A 23,869-nucleotide genomic window follows, 5' to 3' on the forward strand; every position below is an offset into this window, starting at 1 on the left:
CCTCTCCCTTCAGGCTTCAATCCACAAGTAACAGCATGTAAAATAAATGAGATACAGTCATTGCGGTATTAACATAATGAATACCAATATATTACCATTACATAACTAGTCTATGCTGACCAGTGCAGGAATTGGTACCCAGAGGAGAGTGGCAATTTAGAGGTCAGCAATCTTATTGAGGAGTCCAACATAAGAGGCTGGGGAGATGTCAATCCATGTTTTAAAATACAAAATATTTAGTGAAACCCTCTTGAAATTCCTTGGGAGGGTATCTTGTACTCAAGAAAACTTTATTTTTAGACAGAGAGCTTGGAAAACAGAATATTATAGTATATGTTGGTTGCAGTTATGGACTGAATCTGTCTTACTAAATTTCTTATGTTGAAATCTTAATTACCAAGATGACTTAACATTTGGAGATAGAGAGTTTAAAGAGGGGATTAAAGTTAAATGAGGTCATAAGGATGGGGTCCCAATTCAATATGATTATGTTCTTATAAGAAGAGAAAGAGGTAGCTGGATGCTGGAGCACAGAGGAAAGGATATATAAGGACCACATGGGAAGTCAGCCATTTGCAAGATAAGAAGAGTGGCCTTGGGAGAAATCAAACATAATGACACCTTAATCTTTGACTTTAGATTGGTGAGAAAATAATTTCTGTTGTTTAAACCACCCAATCTGTGGGTTTTGAAAACTAATTTTATTTATCAATTTATTTTTAGCTATGCTGAGTCTTTGCTGCTGTGAGGGCTTTTTCTCTAGTTACGGGCAGCAGGAGCTACTGTGTTTGGGGTGAGCAGACTTCTCACTATGACAACATCTTTTGTTGCAGAACATGGGCTCTAGGCACATGGCCTTCTGTAGCTGCAGTACGTGGGTTTAGTAGTTGTGGCTACTGGGGTCTAGAGCACAGGCTCAGAACTTGTGGCTCCATGGTATGTAGGATCTTCCCAGACCAGAGTTTGAATCTATGTCTCCTGCATTGAATTCTTTACCACTGAGCTGCCAGAGGAGCCCCGATCTGTAGATTTTGTTATGATAGCCATATAAGCTAAAACAGTTGCTGTTGACTGTGTTAAGCTTAGTCACTCATTTGTGCCCAACTCTTTGTGGCCATATGGACTGCAGCCCAACAGGCTCCTCTGTCCATGGGATTTGCCAGGCAATGCTATAGTGGGTTGCCATTTCCTTCTCCAGGGGATCTTCCTGACCCAGGGATCAAACTTGCGCCTCCTGCATCTCCTGCATTTGGCAGGCAGATTCTTTAACATTGAGCTAACTGGGAAGCCCATCAGACATGACAAAAGACAATAAATGGAAAAGGAAGAACATACAAGAGGACACATTAGCAGTGGAAAGCATAATTATTCCAGGGAGAAAACTTAAAGCCTAATCAAGAAACAGTTTCCATTCCCAGGGTAAGGGATTTTCATAATTCCTAGAGTAATTGTTGGGTCTCACCCATTCTTCTCTTTCCCTCTCTCTCACTTTCTCACACACAAACCTCATCTCTCTCTCTCTCCCTCTTTTTTTTTTTTTTAATGTTATTATGCTTTGGTATACTGGATGTAAAGGTTACTACACCTAACTCTTAGATTCTGAGCTTCATATGGATTTGTTGCCTGACTGGACTTTTGACTTATCTCCATTAGAAACAAGCTGAGTGTTCTAAACATGGAAGAAAGGAAATCATGAGATATTTGGTCAGCAAACAGGAAAATTGCATAAAATAATGCTAATCAATGAATCCATTACTCTCCTTTCACGCCTATTATAGTTATATGCAATTAGGTGATGAGTCTAGGAATAAACATTGATCTGTCATATCAAATATCATTATTAGACTGAGGCAATAAAATATGTGGATTCATTTTTACCACTGTATAACTTAGTTTATCCTGATAAATAGAATCAGAGGCAAAATCAAGTTATGGATCAGGTCATGAGAAGATCCTAACTAGGAACGCTCTCCACACACAGCAAACTCAGTTTTCAGAGATTGTGACTTAATGAGTATACTAAGTTATTTGAAGACATTTCCATCCCTGCATCAATTGCCTGGGTATTGCATGTAATATTATCAATATTATATCCTCACTTTAACAAACTGCTCTAAGCATCTTGTGATAGCGTGTCACTATTTCAGAGGGTGTCTTTTTTATTTAATTTTTGTTTTATGTTGGAAAACAGTTGATTTACAATATTGTGTTACTTTCAGGTGTGAAGCAGTGATTTATATTGAAGACATTATTAAGATAAATAAATATGTTGATAGAATACTATGAAACTTTTCAGATTATTGTAGCCTATTCTGTATCCAACATGTTGACTATCATCATCAACATAACTATCTGAAGATTTACTCTAAACTCCACCTGGTTTTGATATTATATTACTAGGTATTTTTGTATGCATTTTGTGCAATTTCCCCATTTCCAGGCATAGTCTCAAACTCTGTCTAAATTATTTTGCACAAAAAAGAGGTCTTAGGTTATTCTTCTGATCCTGCCTATTCTGTCATTTAAGGAGTCATTTTTCTGTATCTATATGTCTAATAAAAATACAATTGAATTAAGATATTTAAATGCTTTATAAAAACATAAATATATTGCATATTTTACTACTACTATTTGTACAAAATAAAAAAATAAAGTATATTTGTTATTAATATTTTTTAAATAGATCTTTTTTCTTACCAATCAAAACAAGTTATTTTTTTTTACTTTGGTTATATTTAGTTTTGTGCTTCCCACTGACTGTTTAATTCCTTAGTTGGATGGTTTATTTGTTTGAAATTCTTATTTATGTCCCTAATGCCCTCATGTTATTAGGAATGAGTGACTTGAAACAGTAAACAAATTAAGATGATTTCTCAAGAGATCTTAAAACCCTGACAAAAATAAAACATTTAAAAATATTAACACAATGTATAAATTACAGACATTAAGATGATTCTGAAAATTTATAATTTTACAAAAACAAATTGGATTCAACTTTTCCTTCTGTAAATATTAAAAATATAATAAACTGAGAAGAGTATTTATTGCACTAACTTTGCTCACCAGTCTGGAAATGCCTCAAGTTCCAAAGGTAATTACAGTAGGTTGTCAATGTGGATAGGTTTATATTATGATTTCATTCATTATCACATCACTGACGAAATCAGTCTTTGCAACTGGATGTTTAAAATGATAGCACAAAATTACCATACAGTTAATAGTCAGCATATATAACAGATTTAAAAAAAAAACAAAAAACCTCCCAGACTTCTACTTCCCTCTCCCTATAAGTGCACCTATTATAAATCTTATTTAATCAGTACAGTAACCTTATGATATAGGTATTATTGCCCACCTACATATCACAGTAGAGGAAACATACCAAGAAGTTATGCAACCATCTTGTTATCATTTTCTATTTCCATATAAAATTTATCTGCAGACCCAGTAGCTTAAAATAAAAATTTTATTTCCCTCATGAATTTGTGGATGAGGCATTTGGAAAGGTCTTGGTTGGGCAGTTCTGTTGTCAGCAGGGAGTGAGCAGGCAACTGAAACGGAAGGCTTGACCTTCAACCCCGGTAACGTCTTCACTGACACGCCCTTTACCTTGCTGCTACTTTGCTTTTTTTCTCCCCGTACATCATCTCTGCATCTCTTCCTCCAGAGCCTCTCTCTGTAGCTTGCGTTTTTCAGAGCCTGGTGACTCCATTAATGAAAATAGAGAATGGAAAGTCAAAGGAGCTGCAATTACCATCAATCAAGGAAGCCAAGGATAAAAGCCTGGGGAAAATTTCAGATCATATAAGGGCACATAAACTTTTATAACTTACCTAAGCTTGTTATTTATTTATTTATTTATTTAGCCTCATCTGTCTGTCTATAGTGACTAGCAAAATATATTCAAGTAGAATATTTTTAAGCTATAAAATAGGTATGTACTGTTGACTAAAAAAAAAAAAAAAAAGATGCACAACTTGAGAGTTCTGAGTTAAGTTTTATTTGGGGGCAAAATGAGGACTGCAGCCTGGGAGGCAACATCTCAGATAGCTCTGAAAGACTGCTATAAAGTAGCAGTGGGGGAAAATCAATATATAAGGTTTTGGTGAAGGGGGAGTTCAATACTATGAAGCACTCATTTTACAAAAGGTTTTCGTTAGTCATGAAGATCTGATGTCACCATGAAGGGGTTTAATGCTTCTGTGGGGAGATACTGGACATCCAAGGGCAGAGAAGCCCCAGCAAGACAGTAGGAGGGGCAAACTTGTGTTTAGAATTAAACCCCATACCCGTTCAGAGGGCTCAAACAAACCTTGTGTGCACCAGGACCCAGAGACCCCACAGAGACTGAGACAGAGCTGTGTTTGAGTGTCTCCTGAGGAGGGACAGGTCAGCAGTGGACTTTTGCAGGGGCAGGGGCTCTGGGTGTAGTAGACCTGGGTATGGCATAAGCCCTCTAGGAGGAGGTCACCATTAACCCACCATACAGCCACTGGAACTTACACAGGTCTGAGGAAACAGGCTCTTGGAGGGCACAAACAGAAACTTCTGTGCACCAGGACCCAGGGGAAAGGAGCAGTGACCCCACAAGAGACTGACCCAGACTTGCCCGTGAGTGTCCAGGAGTCTCTGGCAGAGGCGTGGGTTGGAGGTGGCCTGCTGCAGGGTTGGGGGCACAGAGTGTAGCAGTGCCTGCATTGGGACATTTTGAAGGAGGTTGCCATTATCTTGATTACTTCCACCATAGTTTGGCCTTAGGTCAAATAACAGGGAGGGAACACAGCCCCACTCTTCAGCACAAAATTGGATTAAAGATTTACTGAACATGGCCCGGCCCATCAGAACAAGACCCAGTTTCCCCCTCAGTTAGTCTCTTCCATCAGAAAGCTTTTATAAGCCTCTTATCCTTCTCCATCAGAAGGCAGACAGACTGAAAACCACAATCAGAGAAAACTAACCAGTCTGATCACATGGACCACAGCCTTGTCTAACTCAGGGAAACTATGAGCCATGCCGTGTATGGCCACCCAAGATGGACAGGTCATGGTGGAGAGTGCTGACAAAATGTGGTCCACTGGAGAAGGGAATGGCAAACCACTTCAGTATTCTTGCTTTGAGAACCCCTTGAACAGTATGAAAATGCAAAAAGATAGGACACTGAAAGATGAACTCTCCAGGTTGGTAGGTCCCCGATATGCTCCTAGAGAACAGTGGAGAAATAACTCCAGAAAGAATGAAGAGATGGAGCCAAAGCAAAAACAACACCCACTAGTGGATGGGACTGGTGACAGAAGTAAAGTCTGATGTTGTAAAGAGCAATATTGCATGGGAACCTAGAATGTGAGGTCCATGAATCATGGTAAATTGTAAATGGTTAAACAGGAGATGGCAAGAGTGAACATCGACATTTTTGGAATCAGCAGACTAAAATGGACTGGAATGGGTGAATTTAACTCAGATGACCATTATATCTACTACTGTGGGAAAGAATACCTTAGAAGAAATGGAGTAGCCATCATAGTCAACAAGAGAGTCTGAAATGCAGTACTTGGATGCGATCTCAAAAACGACAGAATGATCTCTCTTGCTTCTGAGGCAAACCATTGAATATCACAGTAATCAAGTCTATGACCCAACCAATAATGCTGAAGAAGCTTAAGTTGAATGGTTCTATGAAGACTTACGAGACCTTTTAGAACTAACACCCACAGAAAATGTCCTTTTCCTTGTAGGGGACTAGAATGCAAAAGTAGGAAGTCAAGAAACACCCAGAATAACAGGCAAATTTGGCCTTGGAGTACAAAATGAAGCAGGGCAAAGGCCAACAGTTTTGCCAAGAGAATGCACTGGTCATGGCAAACACCCTCTTGAAACAACAGAAGACTCTACACATGGACATCACCAGATGGTTAATACCGAAACCAGATCGATTATACCCTTTGCAGCAAAAGATGGAGAAGCTCTATACAGTCACCAAAAACAAGACCAGGAGCTGGCTGTGGTTCAGATCATGAACTCCTTACCAAAAAATTCAGACTTAAATTGAAGAAAATAGGGAAAACCACTAAACCTAAATGAAATTGATTTAGGTATGATCGAAACCAAATCTCTTATGACTATACAGAGGAAGTGACAAATAAATTCAAGGGATCAGATCTGATAGAGAGAGTGCCTGAAGAACTATGGATGGAGGTTCCTGACATTGTATAGGAGGCAGTGATTGAGACCATCCCCAAGAAAAAGAAATGTTTGTCTGAGGAGGAATTACAAACAGCTATGAAAAGAAGAGAAGTGAAAGGCAAAGGAGACGAGGAAAGGTAGATCCATTTGAATGCAGAGTTCTGAAGAATAGCAAGGAGAGATAAGAAAGCCTTCCTCAGTGATCAGTGCAAAGAAATAGAGGAAAGCGATACAATGGGAAAGACTAGAGATCTCTTCAATAATATGAACAATACCAAGGGAAATTTTCATGCAAAGATTGGCACAATAAAGGACAGATAAAGTATGGACCTAACAGAAGCAGAATATATTAAGAAGAGGTGGCAAGAATACACATAAGGACTATACAAGGAAAAAAAAAACAAACAAACAAATCTTCATGATCCTAATAATCATGATGGTGTGGCAACTCATCTAGAGCCAGACATCCTGGAATACGAAGTCAAATGGGCCTTAGGAACCATCACTATGAACAAAGCTAGTGGAGGTGATGGAATTCCAGTTGAGCTATTTCAAAATCTAAAAGGTTATGCTCTGAAAGTGCTGCACTCAATATGTCAGCAATTTGGAAAACTCAGCAATGGGCACAGAACTGAAAAAGGTCTGTTTTCATTCCAATCCCAAAGAAAATCAAGGCAAAGAATGTTCAAACTACCACACAATTGCACTCATTTCACACGCTAGCAAAGTAATACTCAAAATTCTCCAAGCCAGGCTTCAACAACATGTGAACTGTGAATTTCCAGATGTTCAAGCTGGATTTAGAAAAGGCAGAGGAACCAGAGATCAAATTGCCAACATTCGCTGGATCATCGAAAAAGCAGGAGAGTTCCAGAAAAAAAAAGAAAAACATCTATTTCTTCTTTACTGAGTATGCCAAAGCCTTTGACTGTAGGGATCACAGCTGACTATGGAAAATTCTTAAAGAGACGGGAATACCAGACCACATCACCTGCCTCCTGAGAAATCTGTATGCAGGTCAATAAGCGACAGTTAAAACTGGACATGGAGCAACAGACTGGTTCCATATTGGGAAAGGAGTACATCAAGGCTGTATGTTGTCACTCTGCTTATGTAACTCATATGCAGAGTACATCATGAGAAATGCCAGGCTGGATGAAGCTCAAGATGGAATCAAGATTTCTGGGAGAAATATCAATAACCTCAGATATGCAGATAACACCACCCTTATGGCAGAAAGCGAAGAACTAAAGAGCATCTTGATAAAAGTGAAAGAGGAGAGTGAAAATGTTGGCTTAAAGTTCAATATTCAGAAAACTAAGACCATGGAATCTGATCTCATCACTTCATGGCAAATAGATGGGGAAACAGTGAAAACAGTGACAGACTTCAATTATTTAGGCTCCAAAATCACTGCAGATGGTGACTGCAGCCATGAAATTAAAAGATGCTTGCTACTTGGAAGAAAAGTTAGACAAACAAAGACAGCATATTAAAAAGCAGAGACATTACCTTCCCAACAAAGGTCCATCTAGTCAAAACTATAGTTTTTCTAGTAGTCATGTATGTATGTGAGAGTTGGACTATAAAGAAAGCTGAGCACTGAAGAATGAGGGTTTTGAACTGTGGTGTTGGAGAAAACTCTTGAGAGTCCCTCAGACAGCAAGGAGATCCAACCAGTCAATCCTCAAGCAAATTAGTCTTGAATATTCACTGGAAGGACTGATGCTGAAGCCGAATCTCCAATACTTTGGCTGCCTGATGCAAAGAACTGACTCAAAGACCCTGATGCTGGGAAAGATTGAGGGTAGGAGGAGGAAGGGGACGGCAGAGGATGAGATGGTTGGATGGCATCACCGGCTCAATATACATGAGTCTGGGTAAGCTCTGGAAGTTGGTGATGGACAGGGACGCCTTGGTGTGCTGCATTCCATGGGGTTGCAAAGAGATGGACTTGACTGAGCATCTGAACTGAAATGAAATATGAGGAGATGCAAGGACTGAAATCATAAATTATGTTCCTGAAATCATCCAACTCTCTAAAGACCTGTCTCACCAGATTCCCTTGAGAATAGAGTGCCTCACTCCACCCTGAACTCCCTCAAGGGTTGTTGAAGGTCAACAGCCATAGCAGCATAGGGATAAATTTCTGTAGAGGCAGATGGCAAATGCCTTTGTTGTTCAGTCATTGGCAGTGCTCTTGGTAAGTGCCAATTGTATATGACAGTACCAAGAGAGATGTGCCTCCAAAGTTTTAAAGGGGGATGTATAAAAGGCAATAGATTACAGGGAAATATATATACATATATGTATGTGTGTATATATATATATATATATATATATATATATATACATATACATACACACACACACACACATATATATATATATACACACATATATATATATATATATATATTTGTCAGGGAATGTTTAACGGGAGGATTCCTACGTGCTGTCTCTCATGAGTCCTTTGTCCCTCTTCAAGCGGAACAGCACGCTGCTCCCAGGGACTGAGGTCATTGTGTGAGGCAAGCATGAGTCTCCTTTAGTAAACATTCTCCTTAGGACAAAACAGCTTAGTCTCCTTCCCCTTTCTTGAGATAGGGATTGTCTCCTGACCTTGTGACTAACTTTAGCCCATGTTTCCTTGGTAACGTTTGCTGTACATTTGGTTTTCTGATCTCTATCATTCCCGAAAGAAGTTTCTTGTACTGCAGCCTATATATACTCATAGAAAAATCATTAAAGAACCTTTGCTCCATCAGAGCTTGGGTCCCCGGGTCTTTTTTTGTCTTTCTCTCTCTCTCTCTCCTTTTCTGGCTGACTCTCTAAAACATAAAAACCCGTCATACTCACTTTTCTGCCCAGACTTCTAAAACCCCCTCGAGAGGGCGCCTAGTGCCTTCATAAACAATACAAGTCCTATGTCAAAAACTTTATTAGTCCTCTACACAAACCAAAAAACATCGGCCTCTTTCTCTCTTTCACTTTCTTATCGTCAACTCCATACCTCCAAATTCCAGTCCATTAAAAAACCCCAACATATATATATATATATATATATATATATATATATATATATATATACATTCATTGGCTCTATTGTGAGGTAGAAAAAGTTTGAAAATCACAATTCCCAGCAGCCTTTCTGGGCACTTGACATTTGGCAGTTTTTGCACTTTTTCTAAAATATTCAAAGGAAAATCTGAATTATTCTTAACCCAAATAAATATTTGCAAGGCCTTTTCTTAGAATATCCCATCATTTTCTTTATTTTGTAAGGAAAAAGAAAGATCATATAACACACATGGAATGTTTTTCAAAATTTTCTTTTGTATTTAACTTAGCACATTACCCATTGCCCTTGTGACAATAATTATTACCTTAAAAGCTTGGAAAACATATTTGGATAGGGAGACATTGGCTTTGCTGATAAAATACTTTGATAGTGGTTACAAGTCTCCTATAGAAGAATATACTCTGCATAATAAAGAAAGAGGAAGAGAGATCCTAAGATGCAGTTGAATAAAAAAGACTTCAGTGAAGGTTCTATGAGGAAGTTTTTAGGAAATGTTAAGTCCTTTGTCATAGTACCCTTTTCTAAATATCACTAGCTCTTTTTCAGTCCCACCTATTGAATCACAGAATTACAAAGTTATACTATGCCTGCTTTAATTAGATTTATTGTGGAAGCCCAACCATCCATGTGTTTGTCTGAACCTTGTTACTGAATTCAAAGACAGTCAATCTGAGAAAATTATGTCTGTGTTATACCACCTGAAAAACCTGAGAAAATTACATCTGGGTTATTTCTGCCTGAACATGCAAGCCAGAGCATACAAAGAGCTCTAACAAATAAATTACTATAACATGATGCCAAATATTTATCAACTTTGATTTTTAAGGGATCTTTCTCAATTTTTAAAAATATTTTAGGTATATTTTAAGAATTTGAAAATATGAGATATATAAGAATGAATTATTTATTATAATTTATATTTCCCCATCAACAGACACATGATATTTTCTAAGTTAATGTAGATACAAAGACTTTTGAAATAAACTTCAGTAAATATTCATGTTTGAAATTAGGTTCTGTTGCATGCTGCACTTCACAGAACCCCTTCCACACCGGCTTTTAGAGTTTCTCTTTCCTGTTAAGACAGTTGGGGCATTCCAGGATTAAGAAAGTAGTTCCCTAATCATAATGCTGTGGGTTAGATCTCTGGGTGGGAAAGATTTCCTGGAGAAAGAAAAGGCAACCCACTCTAGTACTATTGACCGGAAAGTTCCATGAACAGTGGAGCCTTATTGGCCACCCCCTCGGGGTTACAAACAGTGGACATGACTGAATAACTGAGCCTGCAATCATAATGCTACAAAGTTTGGGTTCTTTTCACTGTTTCCAATCCTTAATGTGTTACTCTGTGGTCTAAAACCCATGCTTGGGCTCACCTTTCTCCATTTTGGACGCAAGAAATGAGGAGCAAGTATAATGAGAAGAGAGTAGCCTTCCCCGTCTAAATAAACTTTCTGAAAATTTCATACAAAACTGCTGCTTATGTCTTAGTGCTAATTTTGTCATGTGCCATATTTATTCTGGTAGGCAACGTTCTGTTATTTTGAAAGAAAGGGAGAATGAATTTGGGGACAGGCAATCAGCAACCTCTGTAACACACAATGGCAGCGTCAGGATTTGTTGATAAAGGAACTATCCAGAATGCTAGAACAGTCATACAGGGGACTGAGTGAAGCTTGAGTTGGGAGGAGTCTTCATGCATGTGAGGAATCAATATTCCCTTGAGCCAGAGCTAGAAGAACGACCAGGGTAGAGTGGAGAGGGCCTTGCAGAAAGCCTGCGGAAGAGTCTTTTGGGTGATACCTCTGCAAAATGTACTGGCATCTGGAGCAACTTAGATATCTGAATGCAGCTGAAGAAGTCTTCATTTCGAGCTCTTAAGTGCGGATAGGTCAGAGCTGATCATGCCAGACTCACAGAAGGGGCCTCCCGGGGCCGCCTCCCTACAGGTTCTAACAGACCAGCTTTTCCCTCTCGGTTTGCAGCCAAACACAAACACCGAAGAATGAGTTTTCATGGAGGGAAAATAAAACCTAGTAGCCAGGTTTTACCTGCCTGGAGCTCCAATCCTGCTGTCACCTAAGACAGAGCTAGGAAGGCAGCCCTGAAATTGCAGGCTTTTCACCCACGTGGTGAGTCCGCAACTGTGTTCACGTGCAGGCAGAGCAAAGAGCTGGCGAAGCGTTAACCTTAACCTATGACAGACAGAGTTAAGCAGCCACAAGGACCTCCTGTGCCACATCCTTCTCCTGGCCCAGGTGGGGGGAACCTCCACGGCGATCCAGTCCATTTCCTTCTTCTAGAAAGGACACTGGTAGAACATATCTCCATCAGGGATTCTTTGAAGTACATGCGTGTGGCCAATAGTCAACTTTAGGAACAAAGGTGGTGAGGTCTCTTCAATATGGAGTGGTTAGTCTCTTGGTACAGGGTCTAGATGAGTCATGATCATGCTCCCAGGACAGTGCAGCCCACGATTCAGAAATTAGGCATCCTGTAACCAAACCAGAGGAAAGTGCCCAGGTTTCCTTATTGGTTTTCCTTCAGAAACATCACCAGTAGATACTACAAAGCACTCTGGAAGTCCCATTCCGACCCTGGTGGGCCCCTGGTGCATTCTGAGCGCCGAGAGAACCGTTAGGGCCTAGAATGGTCATCCCTGCCTGTCTGCAAATGCTCAGGTGCGGGGCCATCGCGGGCTTCTTAGTACAAAGCATCAGCCGGGCCCACCAGGCGCAGGGAGGGCTCAAAGTCAGGAACTTAACTTTCACTATAATTAAGTTCTAACTCTAACTATTAAAAAAGAGTGTAAACAATCAAGGGGAGAGAGGTCATGGTGTCTTTCGGTAGCTTGAGCGATGGTTTGGACTTCAGGCCATCTGCACCCTCCCTTCTCTGGCCAGCCGGGGACGGAGGGGTGCCAGGTCTGGAGTGTGGGGATGGGGGAAGATGGAAGACTGGGGAGGGAAGGGAGGGGGTTTGCCTACAGGCAGGACAGGCCGTGTGTGTTCTAGAGGTCCCCAAAGGTTCCCCAAAGTAAAGGGATGGTTAAACTAAAGGGAAGATGCGGGTGGAGGAAGCGAATGACAGGATACGCCAGAGGGAAGAGAGGATGGGTAGCCTAATTTCGTCTACCACTACCCCCACTGTCCCATGGCCACCTAAGGGAGGACACAGGCAGCTGGATGAAGACTCTTTTTTGTGTCTATTAGTTTATTTTTTTGTGACCAAAATAGAGTATGGTAATATTTTCACATCCTCCATGTAATATGGGCTTCCCAGGTGGCAGTAGTGGGAAAGAAGCTGCCTGCCTATGCAGGAGACACAAGAGATGTGAGTTATATCCCTGGGTCAGGAAGATCCTGGAGAAGGCAATGGCAACCCACTCCAGTATTCTTGCCTGGGAAATCCCATGGACAGAGGATCCTGGCAAGCTACAGTCCATAGGGTCTCAGAGAGTCGGACTTGGCTGAAGGGACTTAACACTACATGATATATAAATGTTACCCTTTGTGAGAATTTATAAATGCCTTTATGTCCACATACTCCTGGGTTATAACTCCTTTAATTTTTTTCAAGATTCATATTAAATATTATCTTTTCCAAGAAACACATTTTGAATGATCTGGAAGTATCCATTTCTTTGTTTCCATAGGATCCTTAGGATGCCTTATTAGGGTACTTGTCTGTCTGTGTTAACAATACTGAGAACATCAAATTTCACATTTATAATATATAGTACACAAAGTATGTTATATATGGTACTATTTTATAAAAATGGCATACTTTTATTTGAATATTCAAAAAAAAGTGAAATAGAATTAAATTAAATATTTTAAATGAGAAGTATAATCATAAAATTATAGTTATAAATACAAAGGTTTGAAATTATACTTTTTCAGCTATAATTTTAAAGGTAGGTGTGTGTTATTAAGTTACTACCAAAAATGGAAAAAATACTATTATACTTTTTTCAACATTCCTTCTCTATATCCAGATTTTAAGTATTTAATATGATTTTATGTAATCAAGATATATTATTTGAATTGCATATTTATTATTTACAAATGTTTATGACATTTATATTTTATAATTTCATGAAATGGATAGTTTCAGCTTTACAATTAAAATAATAGATTATTCTCAATAAATTACTTTTACAAAACTTTGTCCATTGTTAAGTTCTTTGAGTCATCTTTTGGTTGGCTGAATTTCCTTATTTAGTAATCATTAAAGTTTGCTTTCAATTTCAACAAGAAATAATGTATAGGCTAGTCCGTACATTCTTGGATGTGTGAAAATATCTGATTTCTGTCCTCAGAATTACAGGACAACAGTTATTAGTCAGACATTAATTCTTCAGAAATTTGTTAACATTTTGGCCATATTTTCTGCAACAATGTAATACTGTGGAAAAGTCTGATGCAAAGCTGTGTTTTTTTTCCCCATTCATGACTTTCCTGTCTTGCTTTTCAACTATTTCCTGATTTTTTATTTTGCTAGCTTACATAGTTTTGAAACTTTGAATAATTTTCTTTACAGCACAATATTTTCTTTTAATATCCAACTAAAACTACATTTGTATGTCAACATCTTCTATAGCTTGATTTAAAAAAATATATTCCATGTGCTGTTTACATTTCATTAGCAATATTCAGTATTCATAAATCAATCTAATAATGTTTTATGTGAAAATGAAATTGTTAATTGCTCAGTTGTGTTCAACCCTTTGCAATCCCATGGACTGTAACCCACCAAGCTCCTCTGTCTGTGAAATTCTCCAGGCAAGAATACTGGAATGTCTTGCTACTCCCTTCTCCAGGGGATCTTCCTGACCCAGGGATTGAACCTGGGTTTCCTGCATTGCAGGCTGTATCTGTACTGTCTGAACCACTGGGACAGCCCTGTAGGGTTTTATGTAACTTCTTATTTTATGCTTGTTTTTGTTTTATTTTTTCCTTACCTGTATTCAATCACATTTACTCAATTTTTCTGCTATTTCTAAGATGGCTTTCACAAGTTTTATGTAAAGTCTGAGTCTGCACTCTCATTCTCCACAGCAGAGCACATGACACTTCATGTCTCCCTCTGCAGTTAACATTTCCTAAAATTTATTAGAGTGGAACTGAATCTACCAAAGTAATCTCCTCTTCAAACCCTGCCCATACTCCAGTGTCTTGTCACTCTGATTAAAAAGTAAGATATTTTAATAGATCTTAGAGAAATGTGGGACTTAATATAGAGAAAGCTGTTTTCTGATCAAGGTCTGTAGAGACATATGTAGGCTTTTAAATGTGTTTTGTTTTTGTTTTTCATTTTGGTCTAGATTTCACTGTACAGCAATAGAAAAGTGTGTACCACAGTCTTGTGCAATTTTCCAATAAGTTCATCTGTACCATTCTTTGGGATTTGAGGCTATTGCTTTTTTATATTGAAGGTGGAGTTGTTTCTCTTTTCCCTTTCTTTATTGTTATAGGAATTGAAGCTATACCCTCACTTCTTTACAGATGTAGTTGGTCTTCAATAATTTTTTGCTGGAGAGAAATGAAGTAAAACATATTAACTTATCACCTTTAATTGGGCTTCTCTCAGTTATTCATTATTTAAATGAACCAAGTGGTAATATGTTAGCAAGGAAAAAATGAGATTTCTTACTAATTAGATGAATATTTCATTTTATATATATATATACATATATATGTGTATATATATATTTCTCCCAACTCTAGATTATTGTCTTAAACAAAACATATTAATATATTCTCAAAAGATATCTCACAATCATCTTCTCCTACTCCATCATTTTACAGATGAGGAAATTGAATTTTAAAGTGCATCTCTTTTTAAAGTTAGAGATCCAACAGTCCTGGAGGCACTGGGTTGTATCTTTATGCTTTATTTTGGGAGCAGCAGTTCCTGGAAGTCAGCCAGGAGAAATCATTACTATGGCAGGAATTTATCTTTGCACTGATGGTAACTGACCAAGGATATGAATGTCTGTAATGAAGTTTTATCTTTATCTTTATTAGCTTTTACTCTCAGCGAGTTTGCTGTTTTTCCTCTTTAGTTAAAAGAAAAAAAAAAAAAAGAAAAAGAAAGAAATAAGAAATAGGGATTACCTTTACACATAGTACTATAAATCTTTCCTTGTAATCAGAAAACAAGCTATCTTTGCTGGGTATCTCTAATGTTCTCTCTAACTTCTCACTTTACTCTTTGAATCTGGTTATTTAATACAATTAAAACACAAAGAAAGGATGTATCATGAGAAAATGCTAAGTTAATCATTGACCTTGGCATTCTTGAAAAGGAAAGCTTGAAACATTTTTACAAATTAGTTCTTTGAGATAAACATATAACCAGTTTTTGGACACAAAGTCAATGCAGATTTCTCAGCAGTTACAGAAAACAAACCAGAGTTAATTACAAATCTGAATTTCTTAGCTTAGAATAAACTTTTCTTTTCTTCAGTCTGAAATTAGTTCAAAATAGATGTGAGGTAGTTCCCAGGCTTAATTAGGGCTAGGGTCAGGGTTAGGGGTTAGGGTTAGGGTTAAGGTTAGGTTTCTTTCTCATATTTTTTACTGTTCAATTTTAAAACTCAGGATATATAGATAGCATCTTATAATGTGAAATACTACCACTTTTATGCGTCTTTTTTATTGTTGAAAACATAATGTTCAATTGGGTTAAGCATAAACAACTAAACTAATAATGCCTTTGTATATTCATTATGAAATTGCTTCTGATGTGGAATATTTCAAGGGGAATCAGATTATATTTACCAATATTAGATTTGGGAAGAGAAATATATAGGATGAATGTGGGAAAATTAAAATTTTCTCTGCTGTAATTCAGACTCTCTACATCTGCTGTAGCATTGATATGTGTATATTATACATATATATGTATATGGATAGAAGACAATATCAGTCCTTTGTCAGGACTGAGATATTGGGTATACATGTTCTCATCTCTTTCCTTGAACTGAACTTTGCCTTGACCTATATAACACTTTGCGTATATGGGCTGAATAGTGGCTACAAATGCCTTTGAGTTAATAGGAAATAGCACTTTAATTGGCCAGCTGGTTTTCTGGATGACCTTGGATACCGATAAAATGGCACATATTCTTAGTAAGTTGTTTTGTTTGAATATTTTTAACTATTAGTGACTGAAATCCAAAGTAACAGAGTCTTACATAAGATATAATTTTATTTCAGTTTCAAGTAAGTAAAACATGTCAAAAGGCAAGTTATCTAGGTCTAATGCATTGGTATCAGAGAATTAGTTTCTATCTTATCCTCTACAATTCTCAAATATGGTTTCATATAAAATTAATGATCTAGTACTAGCCCTCATAGCCTTGGCCCAGGCCAGTAAGAAAAAGTGAGGAGAAAGGAAGGAAAGAAAGAAACATTCTCACGAAGAACACCCTGTACTTATCCTTAAATCCCATCAGTTAGTACTCACTCTTTTGGCTACATCTAACTGCTAGGTATGCTAAGAAACATAAACATGACTTGAGTGTTTGTAATCCAGCTAAAAATAGGAAGTCATATTATTAAAAAACAGGGAATAAGTAGATTTTGATAGACAATTAGTGATCTGTTCCCCCATTACATCACATTAGGTTTCTGAACTCAGTTTTTAAATGTATTTTGACATGTCAACTAGAATGTAAGCCCTGGAGGAGCCCAGATTTCTCTTTTGCTGATGATGTTTTATTTTGTTGATGTTGTATGCCCAACATGTAGCAAAGTGCCTGTCACATCATATGTAAATAATAAAAATCTGTTCAATGACTACAAGTCCTCCTGAAGTGGAACAAGCTCAGAAACAGGAGGCTTGGATTTGAGTTTAGTTGTTAGGCATTTTCTCTACCTGAATCTTTCCTCTTTTACAGTGGGGTTTGGTCATGTAGAATATGTCATACTACTACTCATGACCTAGACTGTGCAGTTGAATACACCAAGTCTGGAGTTAAAAACAAACAAACAAAAAAACCAAAAAAAACTATGAAGTGTTTATTGCTTATTTGGAAATAAACAGTTTATTGAAATGTATCATGGTTACAGAGCAGTGCACATGTTATAAGTGCATGGCTCGAAATTTCACAAATTAAACAAACTTCTTTAACCAGATCAATATATAGACTATTTCCAAGATTCTCAAAGACTGCCTATTTTCTCATTCATCATTAAATCAAAAGCTAAGTGCAGTGATAACTTTTATCAGCATAAAACTATTTTTAAAATTCAATATATCTACTTATCTTTTTAATTTACATTTTTCAGAACTGCAGTTGCTTGGTCACAAAATACGAGCACTTTGATAAGATATGAGTGATGTATTTCACTATCTGTCATCAAAATGGTTTGTACTCACAACACTGTTGGCAGGATGCAAGACAATAGTCATTTCTATATTCTTACCATCTGTTTGTAACATCATTTAAAATATTTACATGTAATAGACAATCTGCTGATGCTTTACTTTGTGTTTATATTGAACATTTAAAACTATATTTGTTTACTAGTTTTATTTTTTCTCTTGTAAAACAATCAAGGCAGAGAAAAATCTTGACTAAATTTGTGTTTGTTGGCAGTCTCACTGTCACTGTTTCAGGAGCAATAACCATTGGCTGAACAACAAAGTTTTATGTGTAGCTTTAGGGTTTCCCAGGTGGCTCAGATGATAAAGTGTCTGCCTGCAGTGTGGGAGACCCAGGCTCGATCCCTGAGTCGGGAAGATCCCCTGGAGAAGGAAATGGCAACCCACTCCAGTATTCTTGCCTAGAAAATTCCATGGACAGAGGTGCCTGGTAGACTACAGTCCATGGGGTTGCAAAGAGTCAGACAAGACTGAGCAACTTCACTTCACTTGTGTGTTAGTAACTGCTGAGTGCGGTGAATGAAATAAGTCTAGTGGAGATCTCTTGAGTTTAGGAAACAGTTCCCAGGCTTCCACTATATTTTAAAAAAATATTTAAAGAAGACCAGGAATTCACTCAAGTATTAAAATCCTCTCTAGAGCTTGGATCCCATTATTTTTTCATAGACATGAGGAATCTGGGACATAATATCCAGAGGATGGAAGTGAACTTTGGGAACCTGAGTTCAGATGTATTCCCTGTGTAAACCTTCCCTGATGCTAAAATCCAGAGTTCCATTCTTTTCAGTATGGCTGGTGTCATCAATGCCCATTTGTCCCCACAGGATAGCATAGATACTTCCTCTCATACACAATCCTTGGCTAAGTATAATAGATTTTAGTTCTAAATGTCATCTCAAGAGGAAACAAAGAAAGTGAAGTCACTCAGTCATGTCCAACTCTTTGGAACCCCATGGACTGTAGCCTACCAGGCTCTTCCGTCCATGGAATTTTCCAGGCAAGAGTACTGGAGTGTGTTGTCATTTCCCTCCCCAGAGGTTCTTCCCAACCCAGGGATCAAACCCAGGTTGCCTGCACTTCAGGTAGATGCTTTACCATCTGAGACACCAGGGAAGCCAATTTCAAGAGGGGTCAATGCTAATGACCCACGTGTGCTGGCTCTGTGACATGAACTCTTCACATTGTATTTTATATTCTTTTCACTAATGAGCAACATGTCCACTATCTCTTCATGTAGGTTATCCACAAGGAGGTGCTTTCCCCATATTACAAGTTCTCCTTTCACTTACTAATATTATGCACATTTCCTTCATCTGTATACTATCCCCTGAGGGTACACATAGGAATAGAAAGACATACTGCTCTATGATCTTACAGCACAAAACTTCTCTTTAAAAAAGACAAAACTGAAAATGCTAGCAGCTCATTTCTTTGCTTGGAAAAAATGTCACTTTTTTTTCCTTAAAAGAAATAGTGGAGATTCTGTTCTCTAATCTCAGCACCTATCTATCTGTCTGTCTATCCATCCACCCTATCTATTCAAAATTATAATATTCTAATATAAATCTGAGTATTGTATCCAGTGCACATAACTTGGCAATGAATGGAATCCCGCATGCAGAAGTTTGGGCTGTGGCTGCAGAAAAAAGTACCAGAATAAATCAACCTACAGCATCAATCTGTATTCCTGACGGGATAGCCTTGGAGCAGTGGCAGCGTCTCGTGGTCCCGGAAGTACTTATTTCCCCTCTGTAAGTCAGTATTCTTGTAAATATGTCCAACTTGTTAATGGGAGGCTCATAGCTCATTTGTCCTGGAGAAAAATGGAAGGCCCTGTAGTCGTGGCCTTTTCCTAAGAGGATGGACACACACGCACACAAAAGAAAATTCCTCTGTTAAAATTCACACATGCCTTCTTTTCTGTCATTTTCAGCTGCTTCCCAATTTTTTTTTAACAGTTTCATACAGAAAGGCAGACAAAACTTTCTGGGCACCAAAGAACAGTCATTCTTCATGTGACGTGAATCACCCAGAGAGGAAAATTCTGTATAGCTCAACACCAGAAATACTGCTGTGAGGCGAGCAGAAGTAACGCAACTTAGATTAGGAGTAGGCCTTCCTACTATCAGGTAGCTTTTGCTTAACAATGACCACTGTTTGCCAATTAGGACCAATTAGCTTTCACCAATGTTTGCCAATTAGGAAATTAGGAACGGGGCAGAAACCCCCAGGAAAGTCCCGCACGCGCGAAAGTATTGACCAATGAAATTGCTTTGCAAACGTGTAACCAATCTGCTTCTCACCCTATAAATTTGTGTAACAGCTTGGGCTCGGGGCTCTCTGACCCACACCACTGCGTTGGTTGCGGGCGGAGAGTTCTGGCTCGAGTCAGTAATAAACTTCCCTTCCTGCGAGTTGCATTGTCTTGGAGGCCTTCTCTCTTCCCACTCGGGGATTTGGACATCGAGCATAACATTTGGGGGCTCGTCTGGGATCCCTTTACCGGGGGAAGAGAACACTTCCAGGACAGAGGGGAAGGATAGATAATAGCACCGGTGCTCAGGAAAACTCAGGGGGCCCGAAAACCCAGCGCTGTGTTGTCAGCTGTCCGTGTGTTTGTCTTTGGCTCTCCGTGTTTGTGTGTGTGCCGGCATTGTCTCATGCAGGACAGGAAGTCCAGAGGGGCCCTGCTGTAAAGCAGGAAGGTATCTGGCACAGGAAAAACCCAGAGTAATTCTGGGGCCCTGCTGTGAAGCAGGAAGGTATCTGGCACAGGAGAAAGCTTTCTGTAGCCGGCGTAAGGCCGAGGCCAGCGAGCGCGCTGGAAGGCAGCCGGCTCTGTTGGAAGAAGAGTTCCTCTCCTGATCCCGAGTCTGGTCTGGTCAGGGGGCCCGAAAACCCAGCGCTGTGTTGTCGGCCAACGTTTGTCTGTCTGTGTGTTTGTCTTCGGCTCTCCGTGTTTGTCCGTGTTTGTGTGTGTGCCAGCATTGTCTCTGGTTTTTAATTAGACTCTTTTCAGGCAGGAGTTTCAGTGAACAGGTGAATGGTTGTGGGGCAAATGATGAGTCCCGGCCAGGGCTACACTCTGGCAGACTCTGAAGGCCCTACAATAAGTGAGCCTCAGTAACTAGAGCCCAACCAGGTGAAACTCTCCTTTCACTATGATTGTCAGCAGCTGTTGCAGGAGCAAATTCTGGCAGAAGCGCGGAAACGGGTCTCAGGGGCAGACGGGAGGCCAACTGCCCAGCCTCATCTCGTGGACAAGGGGTTTCCTCTGTTGCGGCCTAACTGGGATTTTGAGCGAGCGGAAGGTAGGGAGCGTCTCCGAGTGTACCGCCAGAATCTGATGGCTGGCCTGTGGGCCACAGCAAGAAAGCCGATTTAGTAAGGCAAGAGCCCACTGAGAGCCCGGCAGCCTTCCTAGAGGGGCTGATGGAAGCTTTCAGGCAATATACACCTATGGACCCCCAGGCTGAGGAGTCACACGCTGCAGTCCTGTTAGCGTTTGTAAATCAGGCAGCCCCAGATATTAGGAAGAAATTACAAAAGATAGAGGGATTGGGAGAACAGACGATACAGGATTTATTGAAAGTAGCTGAAAAGGTAGTTTAATAATAGGGAGACCCCAGAAGAAAGGGAAGAACGAATTTGATGGGAGGAAAGGGAATTAGCTGAGAAGATCAGGAAGGATAGAACGAGGGAAAACCGGAAGAACCAGAGGGAGCTAGCCCAGATTCTTTTTGTGGGGATAAAAGCCGGAACAGAATTGAGGGAACCTTAAGACCCCTGGACGAGAGAAAAACAGAAACCAAAAAGGCAGGCCCTAAAGAAAGATCAGTGTGCCTACTGCAGAGAACAGGGGCACTGGAAAAACAAGTGCCCTAAGAGGGACCTGAGGAGAGGTACGACCCAGAGAGAGAGAATCTTCCCTGGAACTCGAGTTCTATATGCGGGGGAAGACAGTGACTAGGGGAGTCAAGACTCAGCACCCCTCCCCAAGTCCTGGGTAACGAAAAGTAGAATTGCAGTCATGAGGAACTAGAAAATTATGCTGAAGATTACTCACAGCTGTGGCACTTTACCTTGCTGACCAGTGGTGGGCTATTGATGATATTGTGAAAACATCTGTCCCTTCTAGAGAGGGGGTTAAGCAGGTGAGAACTCTTGGGGAGAGAGTGGTTAAAGCAGGAAATGGAGAGAAATGAGATCCCGTTCCTGTGTCATAGCAGTACTGATTATGCTAAGATTCTGTGGAAGAAAGGAGAGGCCATTGGGTTTTATTCAGTTAAGCCTACAGAGCTGGGAGAATGACAGTCATGGATGGACTTGGACAGCCGATACACGTCTTATCCCTAGCCTTAAGAGATGAATAAATACCCGTTGGCCTGGGCTGAAACAGCAGGGATGGGACTGGCCAAACAGAGACATCCGGTCGTCATCGAGCTAAAGGCCTAGGCAACTCCTGTGAGGGTGAGATAGTACCCCACGAGCCAGGAAGATCGGTGGAGGATCACTCCCCACATTTGACGTCTCATGGATGCCGGAATTCTCAAGCGGTGTCAATCCCCTTGGAACACCCCCTTACTGCCGGTGAAGAAGCCAGGGGGGACAGATTACCTGCGAGAAGTCAACAAATGGGTGAGTGACATACACCCTACTGTCCCCAACCCATATACCCTCCTGAGCAGTTTGCTGCCTGAGTACACTTGGTACACTGTGTTGGACTTGAAAGATGCCTTTTTCAGCCTACCCCTGGCGGCCCAGAGCCAGGAGATATTTGCCTTTGAGTGGACCGAAGGGGAAGGCCAACCGGTAATCCCACAGAGGTTCAAGAGGCTCTGAGTGAGGACCTCTACGAATATCAGACTTGCCACCCAGAGGTCCTTCTGCTACACAATTAATAGCCCAGCAAGAGGTCACCTGTTTGGGGTATAAGATCAGGCAGGGGCAAATGTGGCTAACCCAGGCCATGAAGGAAACAATATTGCAGATACCAGAGCCCAAGACCCCCCGCCAGGTGAGAGAGTTTCTGGGGACTGTTGGATATTGCAGACTGTGGATCATGGGGTTTGCTGAGAAGGCCCGGCCCTTGTATGAGGGAAGTAAAGAGACCCCAAACTGGACTTGGACTGAGCCAATGAAACAGGCTTTCCAGACTCCCAGACGGGCCCTACTAGAAGCCCCAGCCCTTGCCCTGCCTAACCCAAATAAGCCATTCCAGCTGTTTGTAGCTCCATGATTGCAGCGAGATACTGGCTGAGGCCCTGGCAGCACAAAAAGACTTAACTGGTGTACCCCTAGAGCTAGTATGGTTCGCCGATGGGAGCAGCTATGTAAAAGATGGGCAAAGGAAAGCTGGAGCCGCCACGGTAGAAGAGTACAGTTGTGAATATGGCTCCGCAAAGTTTTATGCACTGTGTGGCTTTGGTGGGGTCTTAAGTTGTGGTCTGACACACACTGCTGTTCCTCTGGATTTAGTGAAGTGCCATATGCAGGTGGACCCACAGAAGTACAAGGGCATTTTTAATGGATTTTCAGTTACACTCAAAGAGGATGGTTTCCGTGGTTTGGCCAAAGGATGGGCCCCAACCCTCATTGGCTACTCCCTGCAGGGGCTCTGCAAGTTTGGCTTTTATGAAGTCTTCAAGGTTTTGTACAGAAACATGCTTGGAGAGGAGAATGCCTATGTGTGGCGCACATCACTGTATTTGGCTGCTTTTGCCAGTGCTGAATTCTTTGCTGACATTGCTCTGGCTCCTATGGAAGCTGCTAAGTTTCAAATTCAAACCCAACCAGTTTATGCTAACACTCTGAGGGATGCAGCTCCCAAAATGTAAGGAAAGGCGTTCTACAAGGGGGTTGCTCCTCTTTGGATGAGACAGATACCATACACCATGCTTTGAATGTACTGTTGCAGATTCTGTGGTGTCTGTGTTGAATAAAGAGAAGGGTAGCAGTGCCTCTCAGGTCCTCAAGAGACTTGGATTTAGAGGTGTATGGAAGGGATTCTTTGCCCGCATCATCATGATCGGCACTCTGACTGCACTACAGTGGTTTATCTATGATTCTGTGAAGGTCTACTTCAGGCTCCCTCGCCCTCCTCCCCCTGAGATGCCAGAGTCTCTGAAGAAGAAGCTTGGGTACACTCAGTAGATAAATGAAAGCAAATATGGACTGAATCTGAGTGTTGATCAGTGTTTGAGGAAAATACAA

The 23,869-nt window shown here is 40.2% G+C and overlaps 1 pseudogene; it reads left to right on the forward strand.

The window, feature by feature from the left end:
* The first annotated feature begins 19,255 nt into the window (after positions 1-19,255).
* On the forward strand, positions 19,256-23,855 carry LOC122447259 (annotated as a pseudogene).
* The last annotated feature ends 14 nt before the right edge of the window (positions 23,856-23,869 follow it).

This window comes from Cervus canadensis, chromosome 9 (assembly GCF_019320065.1).
Source record: "Cervus canadensis isolate Bull #8, Minnesota chromosome 9, ASM1932006v1, whole genome shotgun sequence".
Lineage (NCBI taxonomy): Eukaryota > Metazoa > Chordata > Mammalia > Artiodactyla > Cervidae > Cervus > Cervus canadensis.